The sequence below is a fragment of the Antechinus flavipes genome, chromosome 4 (genome assembly GCF_016432865.1).
Source record: "Antechinus flavipes isolate AdamAnt ecotype Samford, QLD, Australia chromosome 4, AdamAnt_v2, whole genome shotgun sequence".
Classification (NCBI taxonomy): Eukaryota; Metazoa; Chordata; class Mammalia; order Dasyuromorphia; family Dasyuridae; genus Antechinus; species Antechinus flavipes.
The window spans coordinates 209872135-209899829 of record NC_067401.1 but is presented as its reverse complement, the minus strand read 5'-3'; the positions used below and the strand labels follow the sequence as shown (position 1 = coordinate 209899829).

The 27695-nt window shown below is 34.9% G+C and overlaps 1 long non-coding RNA gene across 1 annotated transcript in view; it reads left to right on the top strand.

Annotated features, from left to right (window-relative positions):
- Positions 1-27057, top strand: part of LOC127561818 (uncharacterized) — a 44908-nt gene extending 17851 nt beyond the window's left edge. Inside the window, exons 2-5 of the long non-coding RNA XR_007953540.1 lie at positions 1004-1075; positions 19631-19780; positions 23316-23520; positions 26657-27057. This is a non-coding gene — a long non-coding RNA (uncharacterized LOC127561818). The remainder of the gene's footprint in view (positions 1-1003; positions 1076-19630; positions 19781-23315; positions 23521-26656) is intronic.
- Positions 27058-27695: the final 638 nt, after the last annotated feature.

Below are 27695 nucleotides of genomic sequence, written 5' to 3'. Positions count from 1 at the left end.
ATTTCAGAAGACAACATTTTTACATTGTCATTTGACCACAAATATAGGTTAAAATTGCAAGGTTTTTATATTTGTATCCCATTGTATTAATTCAGAGATGTTTCAGTATCAATCTATTATTTAAAAGATTTAGTATTGTACTTCCAAAATTTCTTCATTATAGATATTTGTGATAAAGTGGAAAAAGGGATATAGTTATTATAGCATTATATATCATAACACAGAGAAAAACTCCTTTTCTCTGTTTGATTCCAGGCATGAATCATATCTGGCAGTCAATCATATCAAAGTCTTAACATATCAAAGGCAAGGCTCAGAATAATTGAGGAGGGGAAATTTCCTTTTCATCAAGGAAATAGCACAGTGGGAAAATAGAGTCAGTAAAATCCTACCAAAATTGTGCCCAGGTCATCCTCAAAACTTTCTCAGGTGTAGACATCCAACTTTAGCAGTTTTCAGACAGCTGCACACAGTATTTTCTATTATTGGCTTCATGACAATTCAGTCAATTCTCCTTATAATCAAAGCTCAAAACAATAGTAAATTACATTCCCAGGAATTTTATTTTAAATTGAAAATTTTCACTAATCACAACTTAGGACTTGAATATTTTCTGTTTCCCTAATAATTAACATTTAATTTATCCTTTGCTTATAAATTAAAACTACTCATATTTTGAGGCTTCAGACATAAAACAAATACCTGATAGTTAACTCATTATTAATGTATTGAAACTACATCTTTAAACCACCATATTTGCTTTCATAATAGCCAAGAATTTCACATGAAAATTTGCTATGTATGTGTATATATATATTACATCATCATTACCTGCTTTATAACAAAAAATCTCATTATATATTTAACAATTTTAAAAAAATATTTTATTACATCCTTTTGATAAATATTATCTTATTTTTTCCAACTATATGCAAAGATAGTTTTCAACATTCATTTTAATGAAATTTAGAGTTTCAATTTTTTCCTTCTTTCTCCTCCCTAGGAAGGCACACAATCTCATATAAGTTGTATATGGACAATTATGTAAAATAGTCATGAAGAAACAGAAAAAAAGGTAAGAGCCACAAAAAATGTCCTCCAAAATAAAAGTGTTTTGATCTGTGTTCAGACGCCATAATTCTTTCTCTGCATGTAGAGAGTATTTTTCATCTATGAATCTTTTGAAATTGTCTTGGATCATCTTATTGCTGAGAAGAACTAAGTCTATCATAGTTGATCATCACACAATGTTACTGTTACTATGTAAAGTTCTCCTGGTTCTGCTTATTTCACCCAGCATCAATTCATGTAGGTCTTTTTCTAAAATCTGCCTGCTCATCCTTTCTTGAAGTACAATAGTATTTCATTACATTCATATGCCACAAATTGTTCAAGCATTCTCCATTTGATGGGCATTCCCTCAATTTTCAAATCTGTCACCACAAAAAAAACTGCTATAAATATTTTTGTACACGTAGATTCTTTCTCCTTTTTATGAATATCACATCCTTTTAAAAGCCTAATTCATCTGTAACAGCATCCAGATTAAAAGGTTGTTTTACTTAACAATTTCTTTTACAATGGTCTCTCAGATTTCACAATATGAGTTGTAAAATACAATGATAACACAAACAATAAACTTCAGATGACATCAGTTGCATTTTGAAATCAACACATCTAAAAACTATTAATTTTACTACTTTTGACATTGTAAAACCACACAAGAATTATCAGATGAGGAATAGTTACATTCAATTAAATAATATTGTGCTTAGTATATAAAAGTCATTATGTCTTAAGCTCTTTACAATCATATTATTTTGCTCTCACAACTCTGAGAAGTTGATACCATTATTATTTTTCTCTTTACAGATTAGAAAACTGAGGCAAACATATTATAATTTTCCTAAGATTATACAGCTAATAAATTTCAGCAACTGGCATGTAATTCAAATTTCTCTACATTTTTTAGCATTTTTTTTCACAACCCATATTTAGGAATATGATCTGGGATTAGAGGAGTTAACGGAGAGAAAGAAGGTATCTGAGACAGGAAAAATCATGAGAGATCTCTGGTTTAAACATTTTGTTCAAGGTAGGGTTAACAAAAAGTTGGTATAAGGTAAAAACTGTTTCCTTTTTTTCTTTTTTTTTCTCCACTCTGGAATTACTTCCAAATTGCCCTGGGGAGTAGGAGGGTAGGAGGGAGAAGAGGAGGGAAATGAAGCTATTAATCTTGCTATTTACTTTTAAAACTTTTAGAATTTCTTATTTTTCCTTAAAATAAATTCTACAGGCTAGTACTTCCATATTAAGATATTTCAGAAGGGAGTGAGTTCCTGGAATTATCCCAAAATCTCAGGAGTCCTCCCTTGCAATCTTAAAATGATTAATTTCTGAGCTTTTTAATCTTCCAATATGTTTTTAGCAATTCTATAAACTTTGATTATATGACTTTATTTCTGTAATTCCAACATAGCCAGAACTCTAAGAAAAGGTGTCTTACAGGTTTTTTCTTTTTCTTTTTTTCTTATAACTTAATCTCTACAGAAACCCTAAAATGGAAGTTATTCCAGCTTTTTGGGACAATTCCAATTATTGGGACAACGATTAAAATTCATTAATCTGTTCCAATATTCTAACATGGCTGCTACAGCCCTTAGATGTTTTTCTGGCTGGCTACATTTTAAATCTTTCAAGGTAACAGAATCTAGCTCAAAACACATTTTATATTTTACAAAGATACACAAATAAAACAAGACAAAACCAACAGAGCAAAATAAGCAGTTATAGTCTGTATCCACTTTCTGTGTCTGTAGAGGGGCTAAAACCAGAACAAAGAGGGTAAGAGCCTCCTGGCCTATGGAGGCCAGAGCCAAACAGAACAGGCAGAACTATTGATTAGGGGACTAGATGGTGCAGAAAACATGTCTTTATCAGAAAAACCCAACAAGAATTGATTGGGCCGTGGTATTTTTTTAGAAAGTATAATAAACTAAGTTGGAAGCTCTGAGGATTGAAGGAGCAACAAGGACAGAGATGCCATCTGCATCTATGGAGACTGAATGCAGATTGAATCACACTATTTTCACCTTTTTTTGTTTGCTTTTTCTTTCTTGTGGTTTTCCCTTTTGTTCTAATTTTTATTTCACAAAAGAATAAATAAGGAAATATGTTTAAAATGATTGTATAGGTTTTACTATATCAGATTGCTTGCAATGTTGAGGAGGAAGGAGATGGGGGGAGGGGATTTAGAACTCAAAATCTTACAAAAATGGGTGTTAAACTACATTTATATGTAATTGGGAAAATAAAATACTATTTTTTTTTTTAAAGTATCACCATCCTAGATTTACATTTAGGTTTACAACTTAAGTTATTTTCCACTCTACTCCAATCTTCCATATCCAGTCAGTTGCTAAGTCTTATCAATTCTAGCTTCACACATCTCTCCTATCTGTGCCCTTCTCTTCATTCATATAGCAACAACCAATTTGGGCCCTCACCACTTCCCATCTGCGTTAATTGTGATGGCCTCATCCCTGGTCTCTCTTCTTCCAGTCCCTCCCTTTTCCAATCAATTCTCTGCTTGCCTTTCATACTGATATTCCTAAAGGACAGTCTGACCACGGCACTCCGCTACTAAAGAAGCACTAGTGGCTCCCTAATGATCAATTACTAATTCTTCTGTTTGTCCTTGAATTTCTTTCAGAATAGAGCTCTAACCTCTTTTTTCTATTTTTATTACTCAAGCTTCCCCCCATATCTGCTCCCCTGACCAAAATTACTTCATATTTACTTTATATATATTTTAAATCTATTATATTATGTTACATATATTATTAACATATAATTATATGTTATATGTACAGTTTATTAACCCAGATGGCATTTAAGCTCTTTGTGGAAAAGGCACTTGATACATAATGCTTAGTAGTATTCCTAAAAGAGGAAAAGGCAGGGAATAAGCATTTATAAAGCACCTATAATGTGCCAGGTACTGAGAAATGTTTTTTTTTCCTTTTTCCTTCCTTCCTTCCCTTCTTTCTTCCTTCCTTTCTTCTTTTTTCCTTCCTTCCTTCCTTCTTTCTTTCAATATTACCTCATTTGATTCTCATAGTAATCCTGTGAGAAAGGTGCTACTATTATCTTTGTTTTACACTTGAGGAAAAAAGGGCTTAAGTGACCTGAGCACTGCCTGTATAGGAATATATAGTTCATAATGAATAAATGTCAGATCTTCTGACTCAGGATTCAGTGCTCTTTCATATGTTACCAAAATGATTTAGTACCCTCTACTAGTTATATATACTTGAAACTACACTTGGGAGGAAATTCTATTCCATGGATTCTTGACCTGAGATAGATTTCAAGGGATCCATGAACTTTGGAGGAATTTACATTCTTATTTTCAGAAACCTCTTAACTGAAATGTATTATTTTCTTAAATATTTAAAAGTCTTTTTCCTGAGAAGGGGTCCATAAGGACATCAGTCAAAAAAGTTAAGAACCCTTGATCTGATTGTTGGGAAACTTGTCTTTATAGGAATCCTTAGTCTGCCTTTCTACAATAACTAATCTTTCTTGCAGACACAAAGTAAAGAGAGGAGTATTATCCCCTTATATGATCTATAAAGTTGTCATTTCTGTGACATTGCAATAAATGTGTGGTTTATTATTGTCCTGAATAAATAATCTATGTTCAAATGAATGAAATCATTGAATTATTTGCAGAAATAGAATCTAATATGTCTGTGGGAAAGCTAAATACATCCAAATTCAATTCTGTTGCCTATCTGTCCTGTTACTCCCTTTTCCCCCATCTAAGTAGAGTTAGGATATGAGCCAGAAAGAGAGATATTAGAGAATTATTTGGGTTCATAAATATGATTGCATCTATGAATCCTTAATGTGGATTGGTGATTTGTACAAATGTGCTCTTAGAGCAGTGATTTCCAAACTTTTTGGTCTTGTGACCCTTTTGTACTCTAAAAATTATTGAGAACCCTTCAAATATTGAGTTTGTGTGTGTTTATATCTGTTGATATTCACTGTTAGAAATTAAAATGTCTTAGTATTATTATGAAAATAATCGACCTTATAGATCCTCTGAAAGGGTTTCATAGATGTCCCTGAACTGAGAACTGCTGCCTTGGAGAATTATCTAGGGCACTGAGTGATTGAGTAATTTACCCAAGATCAGATAGCCAGCATGTCGGAGACATAACTTGAAACCAGCTATTTATCTACCATTGCACACTGGCTTTCAATTTAGAGAATTTTTTTTATTATTAATAATTACCCAAGCATTAATACCCATGGCATTCCAATCTCTGATTCTATGTAAAGGGTTACCTAAAAAATAAGCTATATACCACTTAAACTACAGTAGCCAAATTCTTATGTTTTAAAGACAATATGACCCCACAAACTATTATTATTCAAATCTTCCCCTCCTCCCTTCTCTCCCCGCTACCTATACTTCTTGCACATGCATTCAACCTCTGTTTTTTCAGTATTTGTCTCCTGATCAACAAGTGTAGACTCACTCATTGAGAAGACTCATCTGTTATGGTTAACCCTAAATCATGTTACACATTCCATCCACGTATCTGCTATATAAATCTTGACTTCAACCCTTCAGCTTCCTTTTTAGTCCTTCCCTCCCACTCTGGCTCTGGGGATACTATGATTGTTTTTGGAAAGAGCAAGACTTTCTGTTGCCCAAGGTTGTACTCACTAAGTCAATGACTCCAGGGACTGATACTCCCTTCCTTAATTAACTACCACTCCCCAAATAATTGTTATCTCTCTCCCCCCCCCCCCCCATCTCCTATTAGCATGTAAGTTACTTAAGGGGAAGACCTGCCTCACGTTTGTGTTTTTATTCCCTGGGCTTGGCTTAGTAGGGGCTTAATTATTCTATTATTCATTTTGTCATTCTTATAATCCTCTTCACCACCACCATCACCACCCCCCCAATTTAGGAAGGCAATGAAACATTGGGAATCTCATTCTTCAAGACAATTATTGCAAGAGATCTTTAAAAACATTACTTCTTGACATAGCAATTTACAGCTCAATTCAAATATTTCTTGATTTTACACTGTGGGTCCACTTACCATTGACTCAGATCACAACTTTTCTATCTCTTGTGAGATAATTTTTTTTATTAGGTACGACTAAAAAGAAAAAAGAAAAAGAAAAGAAAAGCATCACTCTCTTTGGCTATCAACTCTTAGGTGATGGGTCTTTTTAAAATGAGTTCAGATAATCATTTAATAATCAATGTGCCTGCTTTTCCAATTCAGGAAGATCTTTAAGGTTGCATTCTGCTGGTATTTGAGATGCAGGATACTGTGCCCTTGAAGGTTCAGTGAGGGAGGAAGTCCTCCCTCTTCTCACATAATCAACCATAATCTGAAGGTTCATTTGTGTGGGAAGCCAAGATTGAGTAACAACCTGGATTTCTCCCCATCATTTCTTCCTCCCCCTAACTAGTAATACAGGCTCAGCTTCTTGTTAAGATCTCTGGGCTTTTATCTTCTCCCCTATCTATGGTAGTGGGGAAGTGGTCTGTTCTAGCCACCCCCATGTTGGGTATCATCTGGAATTATTTGCTTCTTTAGAGAAAGTTGAGATGAGGGCAAAGCAATTGTTTATGAGGGGATCCAACTCCAGATTAGGGGTGTGAAAACAGAAAAGGGGTAAACTCTAGTTCATATCTCCTAATGCTCTCCTCCATTGATTTTTCATGTTTGTTTTTTTCCTATCCCTGTACCATTGACCATGAAAATAGATAACAAAAGAGAACTTTGTTGCTGAAAAAAAAATTTGAATAGCTTCTTGGACTTTGGAATCATAAAGATCTGGGTTCAAAAGTTTATTACCTATATTGATATAATATGAAACCCTAAAACTTTTGGTTTGGGAGGCTGCTCCAAAGTGGCTCTGACTGCTCCTTAGCCAGATAGCTTCTGGCCAGAAAACTCCCAGTCTCAGGAAATGCCCAGTCTGTCTGATTCTGAATAAACTACTTCTCAGTTCATTGCTGACTATTGATCTGGTCAGTGATAATCAAATTTTGAAGACCAACCTCAATTCATCTGAAGATAATTCCCTAGCCCTACCCTTGAGCTATAGAATTAACATATATATGATACAAAACTGTTTAAGTATATTTCCTTGGTTCTGTTTTTTACTGGATTCTCTTAGAATTCAGTCTGTTCAATAATGGTATCACAATACTTTTAATAAACTTTGCCCCTTTGACTAGGAGATTGGTTCAAGCCTGCAAATTCTTTTGAGATACCTCATGATACCACTCTGGGACTTTTGGGGTCCCCCCTTCTCATCCCTCAACATTATGACCTTAAATAAACCATTTAATGTTTTTGAGCTTCAATTTCCTAATCTGGAAAAAAGGGAATAATATTATTATGATATAATATAATATATTATTTATAATAATATATTAACACCTGCCCCAGAGAATCACATGATATGCCTGGACTGGTATATTGTAAATTACTACATGAATGTCAGCAATTATTATAGCCATTTTAAATGATAATAGCTCACACTTCATATGTTTATGAAGTAACCAGGGAAAGTTTCTTTCTTATCTTCCCTATCCCCTGCTACCCTTGGGTACTGGAGGGTCTGGTGGAACAAGTGATACAAGGCTCCCTTTTCCTTGAAGCTTCCTGCCAATTCCTCCTTTCCTCTTCTCCCCCTTGGCTCAACACCGACACTATTTCTTCTGACTTTTTCTCCAATGGGAGGGAACTCAACATTCATTCTTTTCCCCCACTGCTCCCCCAATTTGGATGTAGCATCAGCTACAATGTTTGGTATGATAGAGTATCTCTAAGCCTTACCATCTGCCCTGCCCCTGTGCCCTCCAGACTCTCAGGTATTGCCTTTTAGCCTGTTCATATACCCTTTGGCCTCTTGGGCCTTGCCTCTGCAGTGACTGAATCCGTAGGGCTTCTAGGCCTTTTCATCTGCCTCAAAATTTAATTGTTTTATATTTTTCTTAAGTGTGAATATGAGCTTCTACACAGCAAAGACTCTTGAAACCAGCTCTTATCAGCACTTAATGATTTTTTCGTTGATTGATTGAATTATTTGATGAAGTCCTGAGTCACTAGGTGGGGTTGGCAGAGAAAGGCCTACAGTATTGATAAGATTATTCCCTGAGGCAAATGGGGAAGGGCACAGATGGGGATCAGCTCAGCCTTACTATGGAAGTTGAGAGTAACTCAACTTTACTGTTCTAGTCAGAAAGCCAAATTATGTCAAAACCCCAATGTTAAAAATCCCCTGTAATCTGTCCATCTTTGCTGAATCCCTTTTGGGTTAGCCTGCTACATTCTGTCTCACCAGATCTTTCTTCTTACCCTATTTCCTCCCCTCCCACCCCATGCCTCGTGGCAACTATTCTCTCCCAATTCTATTTCATATTTACCATCCCTGGTATCTATTTTACCTCTTCATTTTGTCTGCAATCATCACAGACAAAATGAAGAGGTAAAATAGATAACCTACTTTTTGTCAAAGAGAATGGCCTTTGTGAATTCATCCCATGACTGAACCCTAATGTTTGGTGTCAAACCCCAACATCTGGTGCCAGTTGCTCTCCTTAATCTCAACATTTGGAGCTGAACCTCAAACATATATTATTCATTCTTTCATTACCCTTTTTGATCTTCAGAACAACCCTTTAAATTGGCAATAAGCATTATCATTCACATTGAATCAGGTGAACTGAGACTCAAAGAAGCTAAATTATCCACCCTTCTACAGCTATTAACTGTCAGAGACAGGACTTGTAATCAGTTTTCTCTTCTTCTGCATCCTTATACTCTGGAAGCTAAAATCAGTTATATTATAAAGCTGTGGTAAGATTTTTTTAAATGTCCAGTTAAGACTTTTAAAAAATATCCAGTTCTTTCTCATAGCATTGCCTAATCTATTGTAAACAATCTTTTGCTAAACAAAGGTCAGAAAATAGGATGTCTTTGATAGGCCAAAAAAAATATTTCAAAACAAAGCCACACCTTACCTAAGGGAAAAACAGTTCTTGTCCACAAACTGGCAAAATGCTTTCAATTAGGTTGCAAATCAGATGCTGAAGACTTGACTTTCCATTCCTTTGGATATTTCTGTAATTTATACACTTTAAGTATGTTAGCAGATAATCATAAATAAACATGATTAGCATGTCCATTTTTATTATTGTTCATTTTTTAATCTGAATTTCCATAGAATAATAGTGGCAACTTTGAAAAGTCCTCTAATTTACTTCTTCACAAGATTACACAAATTATCAAATTCAGATAAGAATTTATACTATATGTAAAGACTTTTTTTTAGCTATGAGGGGACCATTTCCAGTGTTATATCCTTTATAATATGCAAATAAATTACTCAGGGTACTGAGCTACTAGAGGTTTTATACCCTGTCCAAAATGCAAAAAGAGTCAACTCTAAAAGGGAACACTCAATACATTCCAAATTTGAAAAGGGTAAAAACCTTAATGAGTCATGGGATCTATTAGTTTCCTCTTTTGTTCTGCAATCTTAAATGATTAGGAAGACTCAATCAGTTGTCTGCTAATCAAGCTCCAGTGTCACTTTAATTGTAATAGATTTTAAATGCTTTCTGAGCATTTATATGAAAATATAATTTCATAGGAAAATGTCCAATCCTAAGGTAAACTTTCAAAAGGTACAGGGAAATTTTATTCTGGATCTAATTCTAACAAAGTAACTGGTTATTGGAGGAACTTTTCCCTAGAGTTTGTGATAGGGAGGGAGAAGAAATCTATACATAGTCCACAAGCGTATTATACATATAGAGAAAACAGATTCCAATGTGTTTATAAAGTAGGATCTCATTAGAAAGGATGGGTGATCCTCAAGAAAGGAATTTTGAAGTCAAAAAGGAAAATCTATTAAGGAGAAAAAAATGGAATTTGTTCAAAGAGACTAACATCAGTGCATTAATGAGAAACCGAGTAATTTAGGATTTTTAAAAAGAGACAAACAGAAGATGGAAATGATGCCACATGAGACATTGAATATTAAGAACATGTTACAATTCTATAAAATAGAATTTCAAAGCTAGGATTGGGCAGAGGCTGGAGAGAAAAGCTAAAGGATAGCTAAGATAAATAAGCATATAGTAAGAGGATCCTTGTTGAATTCAAGTCACCTCAAAGCTACATCCATGGGTACTAAGAATTAGCAAATGGAATTACTGAGTCATTGTCAATAATATTTTAAAAACTGTTTGAAAAAGGAGCATGCAATAATATTGGAAGACAGATTAATTTTTTTAAGGGAAAAAATACTTAAATGTAGGTCAATGAGTTTGACTTTTGTTTCTGAAATAAATCTAGAATGGATCATTAATGGTATGTCTAGTACCCATATAAAAAGTTCTATGATAATTATATAATTTCATTAAGATCAGGTCATGCTTGACTAGCCTTATTTTCTGTTAATGTCATTAAACTGGCAAATGGAAATATTAATAGTAAAGCACTTACTAAATAAAGTATCTAATGCTATTGTTGCCAAGAATATGCGTATTAATTGATAGTATAATAGTTGATAAATAATAATAAACTAGTTGATAGATCCCAAACTGGTTGCTTGGCCAGACTCTTATTACCAATGGTTTACTGTCAATATGGTGGGATAACCCAGGGGATCTGTACTAGGTCCTCTCTTTTTTAACAATTATATCAATGACTGGGATAAAGGCAGATGGTATATTCATCAAATTTTCTTGCAAATTACTTTAAATTGAAATGAATAGTTTAAAAACTGGATAACAGTCAGAATCCAAAAAGGTCTTGTTAAGCTAGAACAATGGGCATTCATTGGTCTGTTTGGCCCCAGAGATTAGTACCAAAGACAGTGAGTAGAAGTTGCAAAGAAGCCAATTTGGAAGAGGGAAAAAAAAAAACTTTCAAAGGATGAGGTTTATCCTAAAGTAGAATCAACTGTCCCAGTATGGGGTGGGTTCCCTCTTCTTGAGTGTCTTTAACTTGAAGTAGATATTTGACATTTTCCAATTTTGTTATAGTGGAACTACTTTTTTTGGTATGGATCAAACTCAGGATGGTCACTGAAATGTCATCCACCTCTCAAATTCTTTGGTTCTATAAAGTTCTGAATTTAAAAAGAAGAAATAATCATGGAGCCAAAGGAGTTAGATATAGAGTAGCAAAATAAGGGATGTCAGATAGGCAGCTGAATTAGCCCTCTACCTGAAAGAACAAAAATTTAAGCTAACAGGGAAAAATAATTTTTTTTTAATTTTTATTTAATAATTACTTTATATTGACAGAATCCATGCCAGGGTAATTTTTTTTTTTTTTTTTACAACATTATCCTTTGCACTTGTTTCTGTTCCACTTTTTTTCCCCTCCCTCCCTCCACCCCCTCCCCTAGATGGCAAGCAGTCCTTTATATGTTGGATATGTTACAGTATATCCTAGATACAATATATGTTTGCAGAACCGACCAGTTCTCTTGTTGCATAGGGAGAATTGGATTCAGAAGGTATAAATAACCCGGGAAGAAAAACAAAAATGCAGATAGTTCACATTCGTTTCCCAGTGTTCTTTCTTTGGGTGTAGCTGCTTTTGTCCGTCATTTATCAATTGAAACTCAGTTAGGTCTCTTTGTCAAAGAAATCCACTTCCATCAAAATATGTCCTCATACAATATCGTTGTCGAAGTGTATAATGATCTCCTGGTTCTGCTCATTTCACTTAGCATCAGTTCATGTAAGTCTCGCCAGTCCTCTCTGTGTTCATCCTGCTGGTCATTTCTTACAGAACAATAATATTCCATAACATTCATATACCACAATTTATTGATGGGCATTCTCCAATTGATGGGCATCCATTCATTTTCCAGTTTCTAGCCACTACAAATAGGGCTGCTACAAACATTTTGGCACATACAGGTCCCTTTCCCTTCTTTAGTATTTCTTTGGGATATAAGCCCAATAGAAACACTGCTGGATCAAAGGGTATGCACAATTTGATAATTTTTGGGGCATAATTCCAGATTGCTCTCCAGAATGGTTGGATTCATTCACAACTCCACCAACAATGCATTAGTGTCCCAGTTTAGGGAAAAATAAGTTTTAAAAATTTATTTTTAATTTTATTTTTATTCAGGATTTAACAAACTCCAAATGAAATGGATATTTCCTTATCATTAATAGAACAAAAAAAGAAAATTGTACACAAAGCTGAAGCTATCTAAGTATATTTAACATGCTTTTTTTTTTAAGTTTATAGTAAATTCTGCCTGTGGCTTTTGAAATTGTTTTGCTTATCTATGTAGGTTTTTGGCCTTATTTCTACTCTCTTCTCTATGGTTTGTTTTTTTTTTAAATTTAAAAAGATGATTCAACAACCATCTTTTTTTCCCTTTTTTTTTTTTTTTTTTTTTTGCTACACTATTCCCATGATCCTTCTTTCTCTTAAGCCACCTCATTTTATGCTGAATTTTTTTGTTTTTATATCGCTTTCATTTCCAAATATATCTTTTCTTCCTCCCCCACACAGAGAGCCTTTCTTGTAACAGAAGAAAAAGGAAAAAGGAAAAAAAAAGATAATTTAGCATAATTTACACAACAATTGATTTTGACAGAATATACATACTGCAGCTCTGCAGTTAATAAAGGAAGATTCTGAAGGACTTAAGAAATCAAGATTTAGTCTAGTTCTAGATTTTATCATTAATTATTTGTGTGATCTTAGATAAATCATTTTATTTTTCTTTACTTGAATTTGTTTATTTATAAAATGGCAATCATATCTGCCACATACTCTTCATAGAATCTTCATGAGGGTTACATGAGATCTGATTGATAAATAAAAGTTCTGTTAAACAGTAGAAATGAGTATGCAACTTAAAAAAATAATTGTTAACTCTACCTTTTAACTTTCATGCTGTATGTGAGAACATTCTCCTTGCTTTGAATTCAGTGCAAACTCCTTTGCTCCGGCTATACTACTGATATGGTTAGTGGTGGTGCAGAGAATGGTGGGAATCCCCTCTGGTCAATGCAGGTTCAATGTGAAAGAATTCACGAACCCAAAAAGTCTGACTGGCAAAAGGGAAGTTTATTGTTGGCTGAGAAGCCAGCTTTGCTAGAAAGACAGACTTCTTAGTGTCAAGAGATCCTGGCAGAGAAATAGAGATTATCACTGAGAGAGTATCTTCATAGCAGGCAAGAGTCCTGGTAGGCAGCAAAGTGAGAGGTCCCTTGGCAAAGCATAATCCTACTTAGGACTTCTGCAAAGATTTGGAGTTTAAAATTGTCTTTTTATAAGAAATCTGAGGGGCTTTTATTGAATGAGATTCCTTCAATGTTGTCACTGCCCCCAGGCCTAGATTTCCAGTTGAATGAGACCACTTAAGATTCAGCTAAGTAGGGAGTGGTCCTGGGCTAATTTTAATGAAACCACTTAACTGCCCTGAAGGATAAGTTTCTGTCAGAGGAGATTTTCACAGCTCATCCCAAAAGTCAAGGAGGACAGTTTCAGAGTTCACCCCAATTACTACTAAAACTGTTCTTATAAAATTTTAAAAATCTAATGCTTTTTATCAGTCTTCATCCTCTAACTTTGCTTTAGGACATGATAATATTGATCATTCCCTCCTGGATTCTCTCTTCTTGTGGCTTCAGAAACATTACTAATTTTCCTCCTATCTTTTAAATTGTTCCTTTTCAAATTTCTTTGCTGGCTTCTGAGAAATCAGGATTCTAGGCTTAGTAAATTTAAAAAATATATCATAATAGCTTTTTATGTTTAAAAATGCTTGCAAAGATAATTTTCAACATTCATCCTTACAAAACCTTGTGTTCCAAAATTTTCCATATTCAGGCTCCATAGTCTGGATGTTGTTGGGTCTTTCCATCACAAGTCTATTGGAGTTGCCTTGAATTACCTCATTGTTGAAAAAAGCCAAGCTCATAACAGTTGATCATCACATAATTTTGTTGTTGCTGTATACAAAGTTCTCTTGGTTCTATTCATCTCATTTAGTATCAGTTCATGTAACTCTTCCCAGACTTGTCTGAAATCTAGGATTAGTTCTTTTGCTGTATTTTTAGAACCATTTGATTTAATTGTTTTGTTGTACTCTTAGAGCTTGACATTATTATAAAATGCTATTCCCTGCTGCCTAAAAACACGGCCACATTTTCATCATTAAAAATTCCTCACTTAATTCATCCATCTCAATTCATCCCATTTTTTTCTCCCTTTTGTAGCTAAGTTGTTTGAAAAGGAAATCTACATTTGGTTACACCACTTCCCTTCCTCACATTTTCTTCTTAACTGTTCACACTCTGATTTCTGACCACCTCATTCAACTGCTCTGAGATTTGTAGACAATCTTTTAATTGCCAAATTAACTCTTTTCTCCACACTCACCCTTCTTCACCTCTCTGAAGCCCTTGATGCTGCTGATCACCTTCTTCTTCCTGATCTACTTTTCTCTCTAGGTTTTCATGACACCTCTTTGTCCTGGATTCCAACCTGTGTGACTTATTCTTCCATAGTCTACTTTGCTGGATCTCTTTTGTGCTATTTTTCTTTTCTCTTTACTCTTTATTTGTTGATTTCATCAGCTCAAATAGATTAAATTATCACATCAATGCTAATGATCTTTAGATCTACTTATCCAGTCCCAAACTCTAAACTTGTACCTCTAACTGCCAATGGAACATCTCAAAATTAATGTGCCATACATTTATCTTAAATTCTTAAATTCTTAAATTCAACCTATCCAAAACTGAACTCCTCTTCCCCCACAAATCCTCCCCTCTTATTGTTATACCAAAGTTCCCTTTTAATGTCATGACCCAGTTTCTCCAATTGTCCTATTTAGTTAGTCTGCCTCGAGTTATAACCTTTCCCTCTTAATGTTTGATGAGATAAAGGTCTACCTCAGTTGCTCTGCCCCCAAATCCTAGGCTATAATCATTCCCTCTTAAATGATTGATGAAATAAATGTTCTATATCTTTAGGTTATAGACATTCCTTCTTAATGTTTGACAGGATAAAGGTTTATCCATTTTAGATGTCATTAGATTGTCAGGAACCTCCCTCCATTGTGTCATCCTCGGGGCCTCCCCCCATTAGGTTATCCCCACCCAAGTACCTCCCCCATTATGTCATTGTTCTTGTTATCCCATAAAAGGCTTGCCCTCTGAGTACTTTATGGCTGGATTCTTTGAGATGATAGTCTTGTCCAGCCCTGGGACCAAGATCCATCTGGTCCCAGTATCTCTCTCCATTTAATAAATTATTGAATTGTTCTCAAATCTCTGTCTTGCTCAGTTTCTTTGACATTACATTATAAACTTGCTTATTGTTGTTAAGGGCACCACCAATATATCACTCAAGTATCATCCTCATTCTCCACCTCAAGCCCAGTCTTTTGCAAAGTCCTGCTAATTTTATCTTCATAACATATTTCATATATGCCTTTCTCTTCTACATTACTACCATTTTCATAATATATCTAGACTATCGCAATAGCATGTTGCTTGTTCTTCCTGCTTCAAGTTGTAATGCCAGAGAAATTGAGCAAGACAGAGATTTGAGAACAATTTAATAGTTTACTAAATGGAGAGAGATACTGGGACCAGATGGATCCATGTTTAGTCCCTGAGCTGGATGAAACAATCATCTCAAAGAATCCAGCCCTAAGTATCAGACAGCAAGCTTTTTTATAGGATAACAAGAACAATGACATAATGGGGGAGGTACCTGGATGGGGATAACCTAATGGGGGGAGGCACCTAGGATGACATAATGGGAGGTACTGGAGAGCTTATTGATATTCTAATGAAGTCTAAAATGGATAAAGACTTTTATCCCATTAAACATTAAGAGGGAATAAGTATAGCCTAAAGTCTAAGATATAAGACCTTTATCCTATCAAACATTAAGAAGGAAAGGTTATAACCTGAGTCAGTTAGGACAATGGGGAAACTAGGTCAGGACATCAAAAGGGAACTGTTGGCACAACAAAGTCTTTCCTCACTTCCATTCAACTATCAAAGTGATCTTTCTAAAGTGTAAGTGTAGGTCTGACCTTGTTACTCTATTTATTCAATAAACCATCTGTTATCTCCATGATCAAATACAAAATCTTCTGTTTGACACTCTCAAGAGCTCTTCCTAACTTTAGAATTTATTGCATGATATGGGAGACACTGGCATAGGACCACCCAGGGAAGCCAGGAGGTGAAGTTGAGGGAAAAGGAACGTTCCAGGTGTTCAGGACAGTCAATCAAAAATTACTGAGTTAGAAGGTACAGTATCTCATGTGAAGAACAAGTAGTCCAGGGTCCTTGAATTATACAGTATATGTATTAGGGGAGGAAGAGGAGTTAAGTGTAAGTTAAGGGGTGAAATTGTTAAGAGATTTAAAAAATAGAGGATTTTATATGTAATTCTAAAGCTAATGGGAAATTACTGGAGTTTATTAGTAAAATTATTCCATAGTCAGGAAGATCAACTGCAGCAACTGAGTGGAGGGCAGACTGGACTAGGGACAAATCTGAGGCAAGCAGATGGGCCAGAAGCTGTTGGAATAATCCAGGTAAGAAAAGAAAGCAACTGTGTTAGAGAAGAGGACATAAGACAATCTTTGCCCAACTCAAAATCCTGCAGCATTTTTCCCATTTTCCACATAGGGTTTAAAAGATCTTTGCCAGTAGTTCTTGAGAGTTTCCCATCTATCCATAGGATGGCATTCACCTGGGACTTATGATGAAAATGTAACAAAGGACAGAAAGATATTCTTACCACCTTGGGTATTGATTGGATATTTAGTATATGACATTTTTTTCCAATCCAAAGATCCTTTGCAAAAAGATTTTCCAGTCAAATGAGCTAATCATTGTAAATTGTTTACCATAAGACCTACCACATAAGTGCTACATAAATAATAAGTTTGTAGGGATTTTTTGCAGAGAAAGCAAAATAAACTGATCAACTATACCCGGTTCCATCTCCCTCAGAGCATGAATCCTATCCTTTTCTTTGATTCTCATCCTTTGTCTAAAATCACTTTTTTAAAAAGCCAACAATACCTTCTCTTTTTTGTATTTGCAGCCACAGATCTTATTGCTGCCTCATGTGTTATTCTGTCACTTGTGAATTTCTGGAAGTTATTTCTATTATTCTTCTGTATGCAGTTGTATCTAGTTTAATAGATAGGAGAAGACAGATAGCATGATACAATTGCTCGAGTGCTGGATTCAGAGTTAGAAAGAACTTTGTTCATATGGTTCCTAACTAAAATCCAACCTTTTATAGGAACTTTTTCCTAACCCTTCTTAATTCTAGTGTTTTCCCTTTTTCTTGTTTTTTGTACTTACAACAAAATTTATTTTAATTTACTTGTAAATATGTGATTATTATATTTTAGAGATTCCAGTTCCCAAATTATATTCCATTATGTCTTTACATGTTATTAAAAATATCTTCTTCAGTGATTCTTGTAGGAACTTAACAAATTTTTCTTTGTTCCATTTTTTATTATTGAATTTATTTTCCCCACATAATAGTATTTTTTTTCCAATTGCATATAAAGATAGTTTTCAATATTCACTTTTATACTATTTTGAATTTCAACTTTTTTCTCCATCCTTTCTTTCCTTCCCCTTCAATATGGAAAACTGTTCATATTGGTCATGTTGTGAAAGAATCAGAACAAAAGGGAAAAGCAATGAGAAAAAAATCAACTAAAAAATGAAAATACTATGTTTCAATCTTCATTTAGACTCCATAGATTTCTCTCTGGATGTGGATGGCATTTTCCAGCCAAAGTTTTTTTGAAATTGCCTTTGAATCGCTGAATTTTTGAGAAGAGCTAAGTCATCATCACACATTTTTGCTGTTGTAGTATATAATGTTTTCCTGATTTTTCTCATTTCATTCAGCCTCAGTTGATGTCTTTCCAGATTTTTCTGAAATTTCCCTGCTCATCATTTATTATAGCACTACATTCCACTACATTCATATACCACAACTTATTCAGCCATTCCCCAATTGATGGGCATCCCCTCAATTTCTAATTCTTTGCCACCACAAAGAGAGCTACTATAAGTACTTTTGTATATGAGTCCTGCTTTCCCTCTTTTAATTTTCTATGTACCCTGTATATATTTTGCTTTGCATATATTTGTTCTCATACTATCTCCCCCATTAGATTGTAAGCTTCTTGAAGGTAGGGACTATCTTTTGATTCTTTTTGTACCCTCAGTGTTTAGCACAGTGCCTGGAACATAGAAGACAGATAAATGTTTACTAATTGAATTGAATCTGTTTCTGATAATTCCCATTACATGACCATGGGCAAATACTGAACCTCTCTGTGCCCTCACTTTCCTTATTTATAAAATTGGAATAATAATAATTGTAGTATCTACCTCAACAAGATATTTTAAAGCTCAGAGAGGTAATATAAGTGCTTTGCAAATCTTAAAGTATGATATAAATAACAGCCATTTCCTTCCTAGTTTTCTTCTTTCCAGTTAGAAGCATGATTTTTGTAAAACCCTGTACAAATGCCTTCTTACCAGTCTTTATTAGAAATATTCCATTCCTGCCCAAAAGCCCATTATTCCTCATTTTATGTTGTCCAGAAATTCATATTTTATTTTCATATGCCATATTCTTAATTGGCTATTCACTTCCTAGAGGTGCCATTCTAGAAGTTCAGTTCATGGAAAGCCTATTATTGCCATTCATTAGAAAGATGAATTCTCTAATCGATGTATAGCTGCATGAACTTGGACCTCTTTTGCCACCTCAGAGACATTGCATAGCCTTCCTGAACTTGCCCCATTTTCCTTTCTTCTACAAAGTTATTTAACTCTATGGTCAGTTAAAAGTAACCAAATAGTCAGGTATAGAAATCCTGATGAATAGTTGTTGAAGGTCACAGCCAGTCTGTAGGTATGTGCTATAAACTTGTGACTCCTGAGCAGAGCTGAACTCACCTTCAGGTTTTGTTAAAAGGCAAATAAATACCTTGAAGGTCACTGAGAAACCAAAATCCTGCTTATATTCAGAGCATTACAGGTTTAGAGCTAGAAGGAATCTTCAAGGTCAGCTAGGTAATTATGTTGTAATTAAACAAAAGAAGACTCAGAGAGTTTAAATAACTTGCTGAAAGTCACTCGAACAGTAAGAAGTAAAGATGAGACTCAAACCTAGGACTTTTCTACTCCAGTTTCAGCACTCTTACAATCCTATATACAATCCCATACAATCCTATCACCTTAAATGATGTTTGTTCCCATAGTAAATGCATAGTAGGTATGGACCATAACAACATCACCAGCATGTGGCCTTATTCAAACCATTATGGTCAGTAGTATTGGATATTGTTGTTAGACAAAGTTAATTTAGTGATCACCTGTAACTAGTCATCCAACCTATGGATGACCACAATCAGACCGACTAGGGTGATAGGTTGGGAAATAGGATTGGTGCCTAAGGCTAACATTACTTATCAGTGTCCCATGCCTTCTGACCAATGGTGTCTCAAAATCTTTGACTCCCATTAGAGAAGTGTTCAGATGTATCATCAAGGATGCAACTATCTCTAACCTCACGATACTAAGTCATTCTCACTTGTGCCTTGCTGGCTGAGAGCTCAAGAAGTTTAAAGAACATGCCTCAGAGAGGAACAAAGACACCCTGAAAAAGCTACTCAGGTAATTATATTAACTGTAATTGCCACAAAAGTTCTCACCTAGTTTTCTTATCCTCCTAATGAGGAGTCAACTTTCCAGTCTTAGAAAGCATCAGCCCAGAATACCTTCCTTGGCATTTCCTTGTATTTTGCCACATTGCAACAGAATCAGCCTGGGATAGGAAATGAAGGGGATTAGGAATAACTTGCCTCCAACAATTAACGTAAAGATTATTGCTATTAAAAAAAAAAAGCATTTAATTGTTTCTACAAGTGAGAGAATTGATTTGCAAAAGAAAAAGAAAAATGCAAAACAGAACTGAGTTAATCATTTAGACAGTATGCCATATGCACTTGCAATGTGCCAAGTGACATTTGATCTGCCTCTTTTGGTAGGGGATCCCTTCCTTTTCTCTTATGTATCAGGACCTCAGAAGCCTCATATGTGGACATCAGAGAGATTTGCCAAAGTGCAGTCACAGAAAAAGATAGAGTTTACTAGGGAGAGATGGAGATAGGATAAGAAATGACACCAGTGAAAGACTCTTGATTCTGCATTCCTTGATGAATTGTTGCCTGAAACACAGAGCCCTTAAGCAGATGTTGATGAGACAATTTCTTGCTTTTTCCCCACAGATTTTGAAAGTAGATTATAAGAATGTGGTTTTCTGAAAGGCCACTTAGGTAATACCTGACTGAAAAAATGAGAGGGAAGTGGAAATTGCTTCAGGATTGATAGGACAGCCAGGAGTTTTAAGAATGTTTTGGTGATTCTGGTTTTATTCTGTAAAGTATTCTAGTTAGAGGCATAGTAATTAAAACACCAGTCCACTAGTCAGAAAAACTTGAATTCAAATGTGACTTCAGATCCTTGCTAGCTATGTGACCTTGAGTTTCTGTTTGCTTTCAGTTTCTTCAACTCTAAAATGGGAATAATAATAGCACCTACCTCCCAGGGATGTTGGAAGGATCAAATGAGATATTTGTAGAGAGTACTTACCACAGTGACTGATACATACTAAGTGCTTATTCCTTTCCCCAAATCTTTAATGCAAATTATGCTTTCCTTTAGGTCATAGTCTCGTGAAATTACTAGATGGTGGTAAAAATAAAAAGGTGACTTGTGAGGAAGGAGGTCACTGAAGAAAGGAAGGAAGTTCCCCAAATGTTAGTGCCCTAGGATAAAAATCAAAATCTTGAGGAGGAATAGAACAGTTATAAGCCAATTTTGATAAATTTTATAAAATATTTTGTCAGTTTTATATTTTAAATCAAGTTGAGCAAAAGAATATATATGCAATGGGAAGTTTGAAATGTTTCCCACTGCATATGTAAAGTTTCAGTCAGGTAATGTGAAGCTTAAGTATATGTGTAAAAAGCCTGGGGCTAGAAGCCTTACTTCAGTTTGCTATCTGTTCAGCTTTTGAGCTAAATAAATGATGTTCAGAAGAGAAACAGATGCTCACTTGCTTACTTAATCTTATCTCTTCTAGGAGTATCCTCTTGAGAGATAGGTATATCAGTAAAAGTAAACAAACACCTCTTTTAGAAATAATAGAATATCTAATATAGCATGATAATAATAATAAAATGATAAAAATGAAAACAAAAAATGATTGTAGCATGACTAAAATCATTGCAGCAAGGATGTCACATAGAAAGGGAAATTGTTCTTTGAGGGGAAACATCTTTGTGTCAAATCTCTCTCAGTGTGGGTGTGATATACAAACTATTTAGAGAATTAATATCTACCTTCCAAAGTTGTTATGAGGACTTAATAAAATAAAATGTATAAAGTGGTTTGAAAATCCTAAAACATTATGTAAATGCTAGCTATTGTTTTTGGAATTGAAATTGGTTCAATTTGGAATTGTAAAAAAAAAAAAAAGCTGATTAAAATGTTGAGCAAATATGTATGGGAGAATATGGAAAGAATGGTTAGAAAAGGATCTGGGGATTTGTAAAGGATCTCAACGAGGATAGTCCTTATTTCCCTCCAAAGTCCTCCATGTCTTTTGTAAGCATCCTTGATTGTTTACTTTCTGGAAAAAGCAGGGGCTTCTATGCTATGTCTTAAGTAATCATTTTAACATTTCTGCCCAGAAGTGAGCTTTGCTCCTCTTTGGGAAGAGCCAACCTTGAGCACAGAAATAGCAGCCTCTCCCTTCAGAGAACAGATTGGTCCATTCCCTTCCTTGTTACAATCTTTCTGATTCACCCACTATATGTTTCCCTTTAAACATATATAAACATGCTTCCTCTCCCTCATCATATTGTTATCTTAAATTTGTGGTTTTCTCAAAACCACCAGACTCTTTCTGATTGGCTGAGTCCACCTGCGCCTTCCTACCTCCCCGATTCCTTATTTGCTCAAAGCTTCTATTGATCACTTAATTGTTCTGTGGAATATTAAACTTCATTACTTCACACATTATGAAAACCTCTTTGTCCGGGTCCTATACTACCTTGAAACTTACCACACTAAGGAAACCTAACTTTTCAGTCTTTCTCACAATAGGAAGCAATACATTTCCTTCCTTCGGTGACCGCCTTCCTCACTCATTACCCCGTGGCTTTTACTACCACGTGTTACAACCCCCTCCAGAGTCCAGTTGTGTACCTTGGAACAGAAGCACCTTTCCTTTAATTCTGATCCCTATGGAGATTTGGCTTAGGTTTTTTGGGAACTTGTTGCCTATCGTTTAGAGTGACCGTGCCTGGGTTTGGACTATCTTTGTGCTGGTGACTTTCGTTCCCAGCTATTTTTTTCCCAAGAAAAACAAAAAGAAGCTGACTGAAAATATGTGAGAATAATAATGGATTTAGAACTGGCGACGGTAATATCTAAAAAAGTAAGGTCCTTTCCGGTTCTAACAATTTATGTGGAAAACTCACAAATGATAATTGGTCACATGAGCCCTCTCATTTCTGTAAGTGAAAAATAGAGGAAACTCTATGATCCAAGTTGATTCAGTGATGAAAAACGGACAATATTGCCCTCTCATGGACGCAAGAAATAAGAGCATTCAGAAGGAGGCAAAAGGAAATTTTCAGGGCACCTCCAAGAGCCCATCATGCCCAAAGCTGAGAAGTGATTTTATTAGGGAAAAAAGTACCATATAAGTAGGTCATTGCGGTTGCTGATTGATTTGTCGTCCATTTTACATTAAAATCTGGTACTTTTTTTTTTTAACTTCTGAAGAAGTTACTGGCGTTTTTCCTCTTCTGATCATTGACTCAAGAGAAGGAATTTTTTGATATTGAACTAATGTTACCCTTCAGTTCTTTTTCATGACTTTAATTAATCACTCAGTAGTTTAGTATTGGTAAATTAAGTGAACAAAGTGGGAATTTTTTTTTTCTGAAAGAGAACAATCCTCCGTCCCAAAAAGCTGGGGTCTCTGTGCCAAATGGGTATATTTTACAATCATCTATTACTACTGTTCAAATCTTGTATTATTGTTATCTAGTATTTATTGAATAAGCATAAAAAATAAAAATCTGTACCCTAATAAAATGTCCCAAAATTTAATCTCTTCTCTTCTTCTTCCATGTAGTTGTACAATTCCAAGCAAACATCTAGCATACCTTTGTGATGGCCAGTCTCTGTACATCCCTCCTAGTCCTTAATATCATACTGAGACAACAGCATCAAGATAGAGTATATAATAGAATTTTCTGGAGATCAAAATGAAGAGCAGACTGAACAAGCTCAACTCAGGAAGACACCAGTTGAACCAAGAAAACTTTTTATGATACAATGTGAGAAAAATTAAAAGTTCTTACATGACCATATTGATGTGTTTGAGTTCAGCACCAAATGATGAGAATGATGGTTAAACGCCAGATGTTGAGATTGAAGAGAGCAATTGGCACCAAATGTTAGGGTGTGGCACCAAATATTGGCATTCAATCATGTGAAGAATTCACAATGGCTATTCTTTTTGACAAAAGTGACATTTGTTTAGAAGAGGTTACAGATAAAATGAAGAGATACAATAGACACCAGGAATGATAAATGTGAAATAGATTTGGGAGAGCATATACTTAGATAGGAAAGTGGTTTTAACAATTAACAATGGAAAAGATAAATTCTGTAGTAGAATTCACAATTTATCAGGAGAAAGGGAATAGACCACAAGATGGGAGTATTCCATTAACTGGTAGGCTTAATCCATAGAAGAGTTTAGTAGTTAGTTAGCTATAAAAAGAATATAGATATCATGATGTATGATGGGGGGAATGAAAGAGAAGACACTATGAGGCAGAATGCTCTGAGGTAGGCTAATCCAAAAGGATTGGGCAAAGATGGCATGGGCCATAGACAGTTTTGTAGGGGAAATTTAATTTTGGGTATTTGACATGACTTAACTTTCTGATTAGATACAGTAAAGTAGGATAACCCTGGGACTAGTTGGGACTATAAGGTTAAGTTGATCCCTGCTTGCCTCTGGGAGTGATCTTATTAGTACTTCAGGCTTTCACACTTTCTAGTGACCCAGGATTTTATAAATAATATTTTAAAAGGTAACAACTCCATGAGTTGTTTGAATAACCTCTGGTCCCGTGTAGACTGTTTCCACAAAATCTCAAAGAAGATGGGGATACTGCTATTCAAGAATATTCTTAACAGAATACAGAAATAACATCACTCACTGTAGAGAAAAACAGGTGAATAACAAGCAGGCCAGGGTGAACCAAGTGAACAATAGCAAGCATATTTCTGATAAAATCTGCAAGGCTATACCAACAATTCAGCCTCCAACTATAGATCAAAATCCAAGACAGCCAGCATCTACTTGACTGACATAAAATGGTGTTAAAAGGAAATCCAGAATTCTAAACCAACCAGGAAGTACACCTGAAAGTATGTCAGAGGCTAAAGCTGTCATCAGAGATCTGAAATTACTAAAGAGCCTACAGAAACTTCCTGTAAGCTTAACTACTGGCTTGCGGTAGCCATACTAGTAGGAATGAAGAGTGTGTTGAGAAATAGGCAAATGATGTAAAAAAAAATTCTGTATATAATACCATCTCTATATGATATTTGCATACAATCCTTAATATGGATGCTGTTATTTTCTGAGGCACGTATATGTGATTTTTCATTAGGAACTGGAACAAGAGGTCCAATCAGTATATGCACAAGCTCCACCAAGCCATCACTGTAGCAGTAGCTCATTCATTCATCTGCAGAAAACCATGTAATAGACAGGATTGGAGCAATATTCATTACAGTTGGACTTAGAAATCAATTGAGCAGCTGTTTTCCATGGATTGGTCTTATTTTAATCTCTAGGTCTCATGATACCGTATATATGTATCTTAGACCTGTTCCCAAAACTATATGAAAGAATGTCAGAAGCACAGTTATTCAGAGATCTCTCTTACCTGCATTCAAAGCAAAGTAGGAAGCTAATGGACCCCCCAAAGCATAAGTAGCCTGATGGATGTTCCAGCTAGAGAAGCCATATACCCAGTAGACTAAGTTCTGGATGGAGCTCCAGGTGTTTTATACCAGACCCTGCAAGAGGCTAATTACCAAATAATGATTTTTTTGGGAAAGTCACATTAGCCTAATTTTCATATTGTGATGATTAAAAACTTTCAAGAGATATAGTTTCTGGATAATTTAATCAGTTTATTAATAAGGCCAAAAGTTTATTAATAAGAAGATGGTTATTTGGCTTCTCTGTTAGATCAAAGACCAAAGAAATAGCTTGGGGCTTACAGTTTATAATGCTTTCCAGTGAGAGGCTGATTTTATCCATCATATATCATGTTTGGACAGAGAAAATATCTCTAAACTAGATCACTCTCCCAGCCTTGGGATATCTGGACAAAAAAATCTGTCTACCTAAGCTTGAGTAGAACACAATGAGTTTCTCCACCTTATTCCTGTTAAGACTGGGTGGAGTCTGACCAAGATCTAGGAGAGTTAATGCAATCTTATCAGTAATGTCCTTTAAGAGATTTAAAATCTGGACTCTGAGAGAAGAAAGAGCCTTTGAATTTCTCCAAGATATTGGTTATTAATAATCATTTCTCTCAATATTAAACAATGCTTGCCTACTTTAAAAAATAAGCCCAATTATTCTAGTTCTATAGCAAATAGTTTATAATAAGCATTTGATTGTAGGTCTGATTTCTAGAGCAAAGTGAAAATTTTCTTTGAGGGCTTTGCAGTATTAAAAACAAACCTTGCACTTAGATAAATTTACATGAAAATATCTCATAGTAGAGACAGCAAAGGAGCCATTACCTCAGTCAGCCCTATGTGGGAACAGAAAGAGTGCTGAACAGGGAATTGTGTGACCCTGGCAAGTTATCTAACTGTTTGCCTCAGCACTGGAGAAAGAAATATCAAACACTCCAGTATTTTGCCAAGAAAACTCCAAATGGAGTTAGTCACGAAGAGTCTGATATAACTGAGGATAAATTTGAATTCGCCTCTTCACTCCAGGCTCAGTATTCTATTGTATTACCTAGCAGTCCTATACAAAATCAAGATATTTTTATTATTATTTTATTTTTATTTATTATTAATATTATACCAATATATTATAATTACACTATTATATATTTGCATATATAATAATATAAATACATATTATGTATTTATTATTATCATCATCATCATCATCATCACTATCACATTAAAAAAAAGGAAAATGCCAGTGGAGGATGGCAGGGATCAGTGATGATTGAATTGTAGTGATTGAATTATAGCCAGAAGGAATTGTAGAAAGCATCTCTAATTTTGTTATTTTATGAGTGAGTAGGCTAAGTCTCAGGGAATCTCTGTGATTTGCCTAATGTCATCTTTAAAGTAAATTGCTTGTTTTTTGAATAGTCCCAGTGATCCTTTTCTTTTTCTTTCTTTACTCTTCTTTTTCAGGTTGTACAAGTCCATTCATTTTTCACATATTTCCATATGAGTCATGTTGGGAGGAAAAAAAACCAGAACAACAACAACAACTACCAAAAAAAAAAAGTATGCTTCAATCCACAGTCATTTTCCACAGTTCTTTTTCTGGATGTGGATAGCATTTTCTATCCAAAGTTTATTGGAATTGCCTTGTGTCACTAAATTGCTGAGAAGACCTGTCTATCATAGATGATCATCACATAATCTTGCCCTTGTTGTATTCACTGTTTTCCTGGTTCTGCTTTTTTCACTAATCATCAGTTTGAAAAAAATAATAGCAATGAGGTTCAAACTTAAGTCCTCTAACTTCAAATCCCATGTACCACAATGTTCTTCAATCACCTCACAAATAAATAGAATAATCTACCTAACTGCTAGTTCATTATAGTCTAATTGCAAGTCATCAAGCCTGGATTTGAATCCCTGCTCTTCTGCTTACAGTGGATGGAAAGGACATCTCAGAATTCCTGATGTCCTTACTCTTCTACTTCCTTTTTTCTGTATTAATGGTATTACTTCATATTTTCATATAATCATTATTTTATCAGCCAGAGATTCCCAGCAAACTATTTTAATATGGAGAACATAATCCTTTCTTGGTCTGATAACCCCGTCTAAATTTATTACATACATAATCTCCTAACAGTCTTAGTGCAGTTTTAAATTTTTGTAGCTTAAAACTGCATCAAGACTTCTACAACACCATATATATGCATGTGCATCTGCACATCTATACATACTTATATATAATATAAACATATACAGGGATTGAATATGTAAGTCAGCTTTCCTGATTTATTTGAAGGCAAAGGTCCATAGCATGGACTGTGTTAAAAGACCCTGCATTATAGGAATTTATCATCTAAAATTAATAATGATGTATACAGATCCATTCTCTACGTGGCCATGGAAAAGTTGCTTCAATTTCCTCACCTGCAAAAGAAGGGCATGCATGCCTAATGATCATTAAGGTCCCCTCCAGCTCTGAATTCTATGATCCTTATGAACC